This window comes from Podarcis vaucheri (genome assembly GCF_965113315.1).
Source record: "Podarcis vaucheri genome assembly, chromosome: 5".
Taxonomy (NCBI): Eukaryota; Metazoa; Chordata; class Lepidosauria; order Squamata; family Lacertidae; genus Podarcis; species Podarcis vaucheri.
In genome coordinates this window covers 1489215-1501878 of record NC_138763.1, presented here as the reverse complement: position 1 = coordinate 1501878, position 12664 = coordinate 1489215, and the positions used below count along the sequence as shown (strand labels likewise).

Here is a 12664-nt window from a genome sequence, read left to right as displayed (position 1 = left end):
CTGAGTCTCCCCAGCTACTCTGGGCAGCTCCCAATCAAGTGTTAAAAACAATACAGCATTAAATATTAAAAACTTCCCTAAACAGGGCTGCCTTCAGATGTCTTTTAAAGATAGGATAGCTGCTTATTTGCTTGACATCTGGTGGGAGGGCGTTCCACAGGGCAGGCGCCACCACCGAGAAGACCCTCTGTCTGGTTCCCTGTAACCTCACTTCTCGCAATGAGGGAACCACCAGAAGGCCCTCAGAGCTGGACCTCAGTGTCTGGGCTGAATGATGGGGGTGGAGACGCTCCTTCAGGTATACAGGACTGAGGCCGTTTGGGGCTTTCAAGGTCAGGACCAACACTTTGAATTGTGCTCGGAAACGTACTGGGAGCCAATGCAGATCTCTCGGGACTGGTGTTATGTGGTCCCGGTGGCCGCTCCCAGTCACAGCCCTTCAGGTATTTGAAGGCAGCTACTATATCTTCCCTCAGTCTCCAGGCTAAACATACCCAGCAACTTCAACCATTCCTCATAAGGCTTGGTTTCCAGACCCTTGATTATCTTCTGCTCCCATTCCAGCTTGTCAATATCTTTCTTAAATTGTAGCACTCAGGACTGGACACAGGACTCCAGGTATGGTCTGACCAAGGCAGAATAGAGTGGTTCTATGACTTCCCTTGACCGGACACTAGACAGTATTGCTGTTGAGATAACAACAGGTGCCCGCTATTTGTTGTTTCCAGAAACAAATGGAGACAAGCTTCTGCAGCTGGATATGTCTTATCCACACACACACACCCTGGGAAAACCCGAAGTTTAGCACTGAATCAGAACAAACAACCATCAGGTTTTCAGCGGATTGCCATTTGTCCCAATTTAGCTCTTAAGAGTGGGTTTCTGGGGGAAGGCAAAACTGCTTGGACCCCATGCCTAGAAAGTGCAGGAAAAGCAGGAAACCCCTCAGCCCCCTCCTTTGTAGGCACAGGAGAAGCTGCAGTGTGGTTGAGCCCGAACTTGGATGTCCATTTGTATGGTTCTTAAACCAACTTGTTTGTTGCTTTTATTGGGTGATTGTAAATTGCCATGAGACTTAGGCAAAACACAATTCAAAAGCAATATTAGCAGTACCATTATTATCATTATTATTATATTATCAAAATGCTAGGATTTAACTGTAACCCTACCTGGAACCTCAGGGTGAAAGGTAGTAAATAGAAATTGATGATAACAATAATAAATAATGATGTTGCTCTTGTTAAACAATTGGGATTTGCTCTTGCAGATCACGTGGAGCCCTACCAGCAGATCCTGATCTCCCTTCCACCCTAGGTAATCTGGCATCCTGTCATGCAAACAGCAGCTGTAAAATTGTAAATGGGAGCCCACATGAAGCTCCCTTCCTCTCCCTAATGCAACACAGAAATGCCTGAATAACTCTGGTTAGATTTAACCCTTCGCCAAAGAAGCAAGGGTCCAAAAGTTCTCTGTACGTTGAACAGTGCTGTGGAGGTGAGAGTTAAATCGTATGTGCGCAAGCCCTTCTTGGCATCCTGCGCAAGCGTCAGGAGGAGATTGAAGCCCCAGAGGCTGGGCCTTGAGACGGGGAGGGGAGACGGGGTCAGGAGGCATGGCTGACACAGTTGGCTGAGGAGACGCCATCTGCAGCAGACAGGATGGATTAGCACACTGAAACCGAGCCCAAGGTGGGACCCTGACAGCCCCAGCTGTCCTCTGCTACTACAGCACGCACGCAATCAAGGGCAGACATGCAAAGCTAAAATCAAAACCAGAGAATTGTAGAGCTGGAAGAGATCCTCTAGTTTAACCAAAAGAGACCCTCTTTTGGCCACCCAACCTCTGCTTAACCCCCCCCCCCAGGTAGGAGAGTGCACTACCTTCCAAGGGAGTCCATTCCACTGTTGAATGGCTCTTATCCTCAGAAAGCTCTTCCTAATGTTCAGCTGGAATCCCCTTTCCTGCCTTTTGAATCCAGTGGTTCAGGTCCTGCCCTTTGGATCACCAGAGAACAAGCTTGCTCCATCTCCCATGTGACAGCCCTCCAGATATTTCAAGGTGGCTATCCATTCTGAAGGAAATCAGCCCTGAGTGCTCACTGGAAGGACAGATCATGAAGCTGAGGCTCCAAGATGTTGGGAAAGATGGAGGGCACAAGGAGAAGGGGACGACAGAGGACGAGATGGTGGGACAGTGTTCTCGAAGCTTCCAGCATGAGTCTCACCAAACTGTGGGAGGCAGTGGAAGACAGGAGGGCCTGGCGTGCTCTGGTCCAGGGGGGTCATGAAGAGGCGGACACGACCAAACAACTAAACAACAACATGATAAATATGTGAAACTTAATAAAAATTATTTACAAAAAAACCCCAAATTCAACTGGAAGCTCCCCCATGACGTCACCGGGGGTCGTGCCATGGCCCTAGCCACCAGCAGGGCATCGGGCAGGATCCACAAGAGGAGGGGTAGATGATGGCCCATACCCAATCCTCCAACACAGCACACATATTCCAATGTCTAACCGCCAAGACCAGAAAGTTGTGATGAATTGCTACGAGGTAGGCGAAAATAATTTCTTAAGGAAAGCAGCCCTGAGTGCTCACTGGAAGGACAGATCCTGAAGCTGAGGCTCCAAGAATTTGGCCACCTCCTGAGAAGAGAAGACTCCTTGGAAAAGACCCTGATGTTGGGGAAGATGGAGGGCACAAGGAGAAGGGGACGACAGAGGACGAGATGGTGGGACAGTGTTCTTGAAGCTACCAGCATGAGTTTGACCAAACTGAGGGAGGCAGTGGAAGACAGGAGTGCCTGGCGTGCTCTGGTCCAGGGGGTCACGAAGAGGCGGACACCATTAAATGACCAAACAACAACAAATCATAACCTCTCCCCGATTCCCATCAGAACTGTGACAAGGTTAAGAAAGATGCAGGGGAAACTCCGCCATCTTTGTATTTTCCCAGCGCAAAGTTTATTTACTTATTCACCCATTTATTTTGAAAGTATTTTTGCTGCCTCCTTTGGCATTCTTGCTCCTAGGGCAGCTAACCAGGAAGAAAAGCAATAAAATAAGTAATCCCACAAGACAGCAGGAAATAGCAGGACAATAAAGCATAGTTTTTGAGCGGTGTAAAGCTAGATTAACCTAGATATTAAAAGGACTGGTTGTTTTTTTTATTTGTTTGTCTTTGCCTAGTACCATAAAGATCTAAGAGTTGGCATCAGGTGAGCTTCCATGTGTGGGAAGGATATTCCAAAGTCTGGCAGAGACTGACAGCTGGAAAGGCTGATCCCCAGGTTGCTCCCTGCCAAAGCTCAGGAGGGATCCTTTGCTTTTGTGATCCCAGCCAGGCGCTTTGGATCCTCCAGAGAACAATTTGATGGTCAAATGTTCTAGGAAATGTGCCCAGTCCCAAATTCGAGCGGTGCTCTCCTTCAACCCAGCAGCAGGATCCAGAAGGACCAGAGTGGTCAAACTGTGACACCTCCCCCCCAAGGCTTTGTGCACCCCCTGGACTGCTTACAGGTGAGCAGAGGAACCCAGAGAGAGAAAAGGAGAGAGAGAGAGAGAGAGAGCGCAGAAACAGATGGAGGAATGGAATGAGGAGGTGGAGCCCTTCATTCAGACCTCTGGCAAGAGGAATCTGTGAGCGGAAGAGACAAGGGGGTGGCAGAGAGAGGGGGGTGGCAGGAGGAGATACAATAAAGGAGAGAGAGGGGGAGGGGTACCTAAGAGAGAAAGATAAGGGGGTGAGAGAAAAGGGGGGAGTGGCAAAAAGAGTTAAAGGGGCAAGACCAGGGGTAGGCAAACCAAGGCCCAGGGGCCGGATGTGGCCCAATCGCCTCTTAAATCCGGACCGTGGATGGTCTGGGGATCAGCATGTTTTTACATGAGTAGAATGTGTGCTTTTATTTAAAATGCATCTCTGGGTTATTTGTGAGGCATAGGAATTCGTTCATTCCTCCCCCCCCCCTCCAAAAAAAAAAAGTTCGGCCCACCACATGGTCTAGGTGGACCGGCCCACGGCTGAAAAAGGTTGCTGACCCCTGGGCAAGACTAACACCCCTCAAGCATGGCCAGTGTTCCTGCCCTCCATGTTCCCAGTCAAGGTCTGCTTATAGCAGTGATGGCCAAACTTGGCCCTCCAGCTGTTTTGGGACTACAGCTCCCATCATCCCTAGCTGAAAGGACCAGTGGTCAGGGATGATGGGAACTGTAGTCCCCAAACAGCTGGAGGGCCAAGTTTGGCCATCACTGGCTTAGAGGAACTGCAAGTCTCCTGGGAAAAGCTGACCCTTCTACTCTGCCCCCTGCTCCCAGCCGTGAAGATTAAGGCTGGGTACGCACCCCATTTGTGGGACGCGAGTGGCGCTGTGGTCTAAACCACAGAGCCTAGGACTTGCTGATCAGAAGGTCGGCAGTTCGAATCCCTGTGACGAGGGGAGCTCCCGTTACTTGGTCCCTGCTCCTGCCAACCTAGCAGTTTGAAAGCACATCAAAGTGCAAGTAGATAAATAGGTACTGCTCCGGCGGGAAGGTAAACGGCATTTCCGTGCGCTGCTGTGGTTCGCCAGAAGTGGCTTAGTCATGCTGGCCACATGACCCGGAAGCTGTACGCCGGCTCCCTCGGCCAATAAAGCGAGATGAGCGCCGCAACCCCAGAGTCGGCCACAACTGGACCTAATGGTCAGGGGTCCCTTTACCTTTACACACCCCATTTAAAGCACCCACGCACGTCATGAAGAATCCCAGGAACTACAGTTTACCCCTCACAGAGCTACAATTCCCAGGACGCTTAACAAACTACAGTCCCCATGATTCTTGGGGGGGGGGGAGAAATCTGCTTTAAATGTATAATGTATACACAGTGTGAATCACTTCTATGGTCCCTCTGGTGTGCCAGCAGGAGATCAACGCGGACCGAGCCCGGCACCAAGCCTGCGTCAGCGATGGCACCTAACGATGCAGCTTCTGTCTCAAGTCAGGGCACCTCAGCTCCTTAATGAGCCGCCAGCCCCCAGGCCAAGAGGGAACTCCCAGAGCGCCTCTCCAAGCAAACGTTCCTTCGGTGCAGGTTTCTTGCTGTGGAAAACCAAGGAGGAGTCTGCTTGCGACAGAGGAGGATTCGTCCCTCCGGGGACAAAAACCCCTTTGCGAAAGAAAACAAGGCATCTGTTGCCAAGCCAGCGACTCCTCCAAGCTACGGTGCTCCAAAAACACACGCAAACTGCTGTTAGGAGACTTGAACAGTGTCTTTGTAAACTGTAAAGGGGGTTCTTTTTACCCACTAACTCGGAGGAACCCATATGGAAATGGGTCACTGCTGAAACAGCATCCTCTTCTCACAGGGGCCAACCACAACGCCCAAAAGGGAAGCCTGCAAGCAGGATTCGAACACAAGAGCAACTCTCTCCCCTCCTGTGGTTTCCAGAAACGGGCATTCAGAGGCAGAGCAGAGCCATTGTGGCCAGGTGTCACATCTGGCCTTTACTCATGTGGACTGGTCCAATCCTGCAAACACTTGCTCTTTATGAAGCTGTCTACTTTTTAGTCACATATGAGCATGGCAGAAGGTTAGCAAACAAACAAACAAACAAATAAACAACTATACTCCACACATCTGGCTGGGTTAGGAAGGAAGGAAGGAGGGAAGGAAGGAAGGAGAGATTTTGCAATCAGTCTTTCCCCAACCTGATACCCTTCAGATATTTTAGACCACAAATCCCATCAGCAGCTCAGTCAATGGTCAGCAATGACCGGTGCTGTAATCTAAAAGTTCAGAGAGGTGCCACCTTTACACAAAGCTGCTCTAGTAATATTTATTCATGGGATGTGATCTGAAGCTAACAGGCATCTTTCCATGAATGCTGGAGTACACTTGCAATTTACCTACAGATTAGTGCCTGTGAAGACAGCAGCATATGGGTTACTCATACAGACATGCTTATTTAAGTAGATCCTGGTAAAGGTAAAGGTAAAGGTACCCCTGCCCGTTCGGGCCAGTCTTGCCAGACTCTAGGGTTGTGCGCTCATCTCACTCTATAGGCTGGGAGCCAGCGCTGTCCACAGACACGTCCGGGTCACGTGGCCAGCGTGACAAGCTGCATCTGGCAAGCCAGCGCAGCACACAGAAACGCTGTTTACCTTCCCGTTATAAAGCGGTCCCTATTTATCTACTTGCACCCGGGGGTGCTTTCGAACTGCTAGGTTGGCAGGCGCTGGGACCGAACGACGGGAGCGCACCCCGCCGTGGGGATTCGAACCGCCGACCATGCAATCGGCAAGTCCTAGGTGCTGAGGTTTTACCCACAGCACCACCCGCATCCCATAATAGATCCTGAGCTTCCTTTAAATATATAGAGGAGCCTCACTCTCAGCCTCAGGAGAAGGACTCCCAAGGAAGAGGGCAAACCACTGCCACCTGCCATTACAGAAATCTCCATTTCAGGAAAGGTGAGAAGCATAAGGGAACTCTGCAGTCAGGAGACAATAAAAACTCAGTGCAATACCATGAAGAAAGAAAGAAAGAAAGAAAGAAAGAAAGAGGAGTTCACTTAGGAACCCCACAAAACAATCAAGGCATTCTGAAATGAAACCCCTGGGGAAAGTCATTATCATTTAGTCTAACCGACCATTGTGGAGTTAAAAAACATAAAATAATATCATAACTGGGAGGACATGGATTAAAATCCACAGGCACCCCATCAAATTTTTCAGGAAGCAGCATTAACTTTTAGGTGGATTCTGAAGGTAGCATAATTAGTCAAACCATCACCTTTGCTAAAATTCCACTTAATCAAGCATTCATTATTATAACACAGAGATTTTGTTCCCATTGGGGGCCTCATGTGGTGGCCCCAAGACAGGACAAATGCCGGTTCTATCAGCCTTCTCCAGTCCTCCAGGTGTCTTGGACTACAACTCCCATCCACCCCTGGTGTGCTGGCTGTGGCTGATGGGAGATGTAGTCCAAAATATCTCAGGGACTCCAGTTGGGGAAGGCTGAATTATATCAGTTCCCGAATTGCCTGAACATTCTGGATTCCTCTATCTCTCAGGAGCTGATAAACACAGCTGGGTCAGGGGGAATGAGCTTTTTAAGCAACATAAGAGTAATTCCGTAGCTGCCACTCATGTGTCGGGGCAATCCTAAGGTTGCCACTTAGCAGTCAGTCCTATTGAAGTCAATGGGGATTAAAGTAAAGGTAAAGGGGCCCATGACCATTAGGTCCAGTCATGACCGACTCTGGGGTTGAGGCACTTGTCAGGGGTTCAGAAGCAGAGACGCAGAGAAGGGTGGAAACAGAGAGCGAGGGGGAGGAAGCCGAAGGGAGAATGAGTGATGATGACGACCCGAGATCTCCAAGCCTAAGCAGTGAGTCAGAGGATTCCCAAAAGGGAGCCCCAGTGAGCAGAGCAAGGGGGGGATCCGGGGGGACACCCCAGGAGGAAGGGAACAGAGGAGATTCAGAGAGCAGCAGCTGGAAGTCGGGACCCACGCTCATAACTGAGGGCGGCAGCAGCTGGAAGTCGGGACCCACGCTCAAGACTGAGAGCAGCAGGGAGGAAGGTAGCCAGGCATCGGGTTCCGGAGGCTGTCAGCAGGAGGGAGGGCACGAGTCAGGGGTGGTCACGCCCTCCTCAGAGAGCGAGGCAACGGTTAAGAGGAAAGTAGAGAGTTGGGCGCGCGCGCCAAGTTCAAATGCAGCGGAAGCTGGAGCAGTAAGCAGCCCGGAGAGTGAGCCAGGTCCTAAAGCCCGCCGCAAGGAGGCAGAAGGATCAGGGGGGTCAGCGTCAGAGGAGAGTAGAAGGGAGGAGGCCCAGGGGGGCAGAAGGACCCAGAGACGTAGGGAGAGGCGAAGGAGGTGGAGCAAGGCTAGGGTATTAAGCTGGTGTGCAAGAGGCGGGGACTCAGACGGGTCTTCGCCGACCTAGAGCAGAAGGTGTAGAGCTGCACGCTGCAGTTCGGAAATGAAACCTGTAACTCAATAAAGACTCTTTTAAAGTGGACGCTGTGTGGCGTGGTCCTATGTGAGCTGGGACCTGGTAGCAGCTCTGACAGCACTCATTTCGCTTTATCGGCTGAGGGAGCCGGCGTGCAGCTTCCGGGTCATGTGGCCAGCATGACTAAGCCACTTCTGGCGAACCAGAGCAGCACACGGAAATGCCATTTACCTTCCCGCTGGAGCGGTACCTATTTATCTACTTGCACTTTGACGTACTTTCAAACTGCTAGGTTGGCAGGAGCAGGGACTGAACAATGTGAACTCACCCCGTCACGGGGATTCGAACTGCCAACCTTCTGATCGGCAAGTTCTAGGCTCTGTGGTTTAACCCACAGCACCACCCACGTCCATAAGGTTTCCATTTAGCAGTCGGTCCTTTTGAAGTCAATGGGGATTGCTCCCATTTAAATGTGCATATAGGACAGCAGCCTTAATCTCTGAGCATGCTCGTCCTTCCCTTTATAAGTGGGAATGTCACCCAAGAGGTTGAATGCCCTGCCCAAATCACCACAGAAAAGTAGTCAGCGGTGGAGAGAATCAACAGCTTCTGTAGGTAGTTCTGATGTGCACCAAAGCAGGAAAGAGTCTGTGCTGGACTCCTCCTCAAGAGACAGACATGCCCTCAATGAACGAAGTATAAGGCAAAGATGAAAAAAGCCCAACATTAGGAACAGTCCCCACGAAATGGGCAGAGACAAATGAAACTGCATTTCCTGCTGAAATAAATGAAACATTTGAGAGCTTTCCTGAAAACGAGTGCATTGGATATGAGCTCCTCTATGACCCAGATTGCTACAGAACCACAGCAGCTTTTGGAAGCCATTTATTAAAAGCCTTCATATTTCACAGAGTGCAGTGCACAGCTGAGAGAGGACTCTGTGCAAACTGAAAGCTTGCATATTCCTATATTAACAATAGAAGTCCAGCCTACACATGTTTACTTCAAAGTTAGTCCCATTGTGTTGCTTACGTCCAGATTCGGATTGCTGTGCAACTAGTCCTTTCTTTTTCCTTGCAATGAACATAGCAAATTCCTGCATTTCAGGGGGCTGGACTAGATGAGCCTTGGGTTCCCTTTCAACTCTACCATTCTAATTGTGTGAAAAGTGGCTTGGTAGGGGGCCAGCTGAAGTAAAAACCTTGTTGCATTTAGTTAGGCATCAATAAAACAATTAACAACAAAAGGAAACTAACAGCAAAAGTTTTAAATTTCCATTCTCTGCATGCAGATAAGATGGCCAATAGCTTTCTGATTAGAAGCCAAATGTTTAGAAAGACCTCTGCATGCCAGAAAGACAGATAGGTTGCTAAGTATACCACCTCCTTTCCCACTTCCTCCTCCTTCACAGACAAAACACCTAGTTGGGAAAACAAGAAAATACATTTTAAAGTGCTCCACATTTATAAAAATAAATCTTTGCTGCTGCAAAAACAAACAAGCCAAAACAAAAACAAAAACAAACAAAAAACCCAATAGCAGCATTCAAAGGCTAGAAGCGTAAATGGAACAATTATTTGGTCCATTTGGGCAAGTATAGACTTTCAACACCGGTCCAGAATGTCAGGCGCATAGCCAGGCTGTTTTGATCTTTGCATAGGCGGCGGGGGGGGGGTGGTGATACCCTCCCACCATGCTCTGAGCTGGCAAGGGCTGATGGGAGTTGAAGTCCAACATATATGGCTGCTGACTTACACCACATCTGAAGAGCTCAGGAGCTGCACCAGGTCAAGGGCCCATCTAGTCCAGCGCCCTGCTCTCACAGTAGTCTACCAGATGCTTCTATGGGCAGCCAAAAAGCAGCACCAGAGGGCAAAAGAAACTTCCCCTGCCTGTAATTCCTGAGCCTCAGACAACAAAGATGAATCAAGGAAAACTCCCAGGCTGTGGCCCTTCTGCTTCAGAGGAAGTGCAAGCCTATCCAGAGCAGGTAGCAGGCTGATATTCGGAACATGGGAAACTCTCGTCCACAAAACCTCATTCTTGCAGGGATTCAAGCTCAGCTTTCTTGCCCTCATCCAGACCAACAATGCAGTCAGGCACCAATCCAGGGCTAGCAAAGCCAGAAGTTATGGAGAAAGAGAGCCGAGTGTCACCAGTGGGCCGATGACACTGGGCTGATACTGGGCTCCAAATTTCCTACTGACTACTTGCCACGGTTTCAACACAACTCTGTGGGTTAAACCACAGAGCCGAGGACTTGCTGATCAGAAGGTCGGCGGTTCGAATCCCCGCGACAGGGTGAGCTCCTGTTACTCGGTCCCTGCTCCTGCCAACCTAGCAGTTCAAAAGCACGTCAAAGTGCAAGTAGATAAATAGGTCCCACTCCGGCAGGAAGGTAAACGGCATTTCCGTGTGCTGCTCTGGTTCGCCAGAAGCGGCTTAGTCATGCTGGCCACATGACCCGGAAGCTGTATGCCGGCTCCCTCAGCCAATAAAGCGAGATGAGCACCGCAACCCCAGAGTCGGCCACGACTGGACCTAATGGTCAGGGGTCCTTTACCTTTTCTTTCAACAGTTTCAACATTGATGTTGAATAGCACTGGGAATAAAAGTCTGCTCTGTGGCACCATACAGCACAAATGCCGGGGGGGGGCAGGGTGTACACCTCACTGCTACTCTCTGGACCCAACCCTCCAGCAGCCATTCACTGATGAGTAAAGAAGCGCTGCTGGACTCCAGCTCCCAGCCACAGCAGCCAATGGTCAGGGGTTATGGGAGTTGGCGTTTGAGAGCCACAGATGTTCCCTAACCCTGATTTAGGAGTTTGAAGAGGGGACAGCAGCACTGCCCAGGTAAATGGGCTCCTTCAGAAGGTAGTGAGTGAGCTCCTCTCCCTTGGAGATCTTTAAGCTGAACTTAAATGGCCATCTGTCCTGGATGCCTTAGCTGAGATTCCTGCATTGAAGGGCGTTGGACTAGATGACTCTGGGGGTCCCTTCCAATTCTACGGTTCAGTGATTCTATGATTCTACAGTTTGATGCCTCTATGATTCTAGGCCCTAGTACCTTATCAACCTAGTGGGGAAATGGATTAAATTGGGATGTAGGTTTTCTCAAGGAACTGTTTTATATTGAGGAACAAAGCAGCAAAATATTTAATGAAGTTATTGGGATTATTTTTTTTAGAAGATTAGCTTTTGCTGATATAAAGGAATGTGCAAGCTTTTGAATCACAGGTAACTATTCATTGGGTGGAAAGAGACAACATTTTGTTATTGATTAAAAGAGCTGTGCAACCTGAAAACATGCACACTATTAGGGGGTCAGTCCAACAAGGGGGGAGAACATATTTTGTACCTCTCTGGGGCTATGGCCATATATCTTCCAAAATAAGGCCAGGGGCTGCTGCAGAGTCACTGAGGAAGTGGGAAAATTAAAGGGGCACAACGTCTGGTAAGCATGATGGTCATTATTTTCCATCACTTGGGGCATTTGCTTGCAGGGAAAAACTCTTGCGGAATAACGTTGGGTTGCCATCAGGCCCAACTCGTACATTATGTTTGGGCAAGTTCTTTTTTCAGATGCGGAAGTCACATTCACACATGCACAAATATATCACCTGCAGGGCAGGAACTCGTGGCTCTCACTTGCAGACAGAGCTGTGAGTGATGGAGTCCCAAAATGAACTCCACAGTGTGAGGTCCACGAGTCAGTATCCACATTACACTTCACTCTGTTTCCAGGTTTGCAGATGTGAAAGAATCCTTCAAAGACCTTAGCAGAATCCAGAGTCCCCTTTTTATTTCATTTTTTTGTTTTGTTTTTGTTGTTTTTTTGCTTGCTTTGCAACTTGTTTGAAAATATCAGGGCTTGGCCTTAAGGGGTGTGGGGAAATACAGAAGAGAATGCCTCTGGGAGTATACAGAGTCCCTTTCTCTTAGCACCAAAAGACTCAGCTCTTCGCTTTCCTGTAACCCAGAGGTGACTAACATGGTTCCCTCTGAAGGATGCTGCACTACAATTCCCATCAGGCTCAGCTAGCGTTGTCAGGGTGATGGGAGTTGGTTAACTCTGACTTAACTCTATCCTTGCAGCTTTTCTTGGGAATTCATAGAATGATGGAACTTAAACTTTGAGGGGACTTCCAAGAGTCATTTAATCCAACGCTCTGCAGTGCAGGAACCACAGCAAAAGTATCCTTGACAGATGGCAAGCCAACCTCAGTTTAAAAATCACCAATGAAGGAGACCTCACCACCTTTCCATGGAGTCTTTTCTGCTATTGCACAGCTTTTTACCCTCAGAAAGTTCTTCCTGGTGTTGAATTGGAATCGCCTTCCTTGTCATTTGAACCCGTTGGTTCAGATCCATACCCTCTGGGGCAGCGGAAAGGAAACTTGCTCTCTCTGCCATGGGAAAGCCCATCAGATATTTGAAGACAGTTGTCAAATATTGTTTTACTTCTTTTATTTACTTTTCTTAAAAAAAAAAAAACCAGAAAAAACCACACCTGTTTCACTTTGCTGTCCGCTACCCTGCAACCTTATGGCGAAGGCTTAGCGTAAGAAATCTTATCAAATAGACAAAAGCAAGCTATATATCTGGATGGGGGGGCAGGCTTCCAAAATCAGTTCATGAAAGAGCCTGAATAATTGGGCCCCCTGAACCCACCTCTGGGGCAGGGAGCTTTAGGAACATGTCAGAGTTGTAAATGAATTCCTCC

General features: G+C 49.0%; 2 protein-coding genes across 3 annotated transcripts in view; one reads left to right on the top strand and one right to left on the bottom strand.

Moving 5' to 3' along the window:
• Window positions 1–12664, top strand: part of LOC309533042 (MAM and LDL-receptor class A domain-containing protein 1-like) — a 383106-nt gene that overhangs the window by 99100 nt on the left and 271342 nt on the right. The window lies entirely within an intron of this gene.
• Window positions 1–12664, bottom strand: part of FGF12 (fibroblast growth factor 12) — a 239911-nt gene that overhangs the window by 129743 nt on the left and 97504 nt on the right. The gene's annotated exons all lie outside the window — the stretch shown is intronic.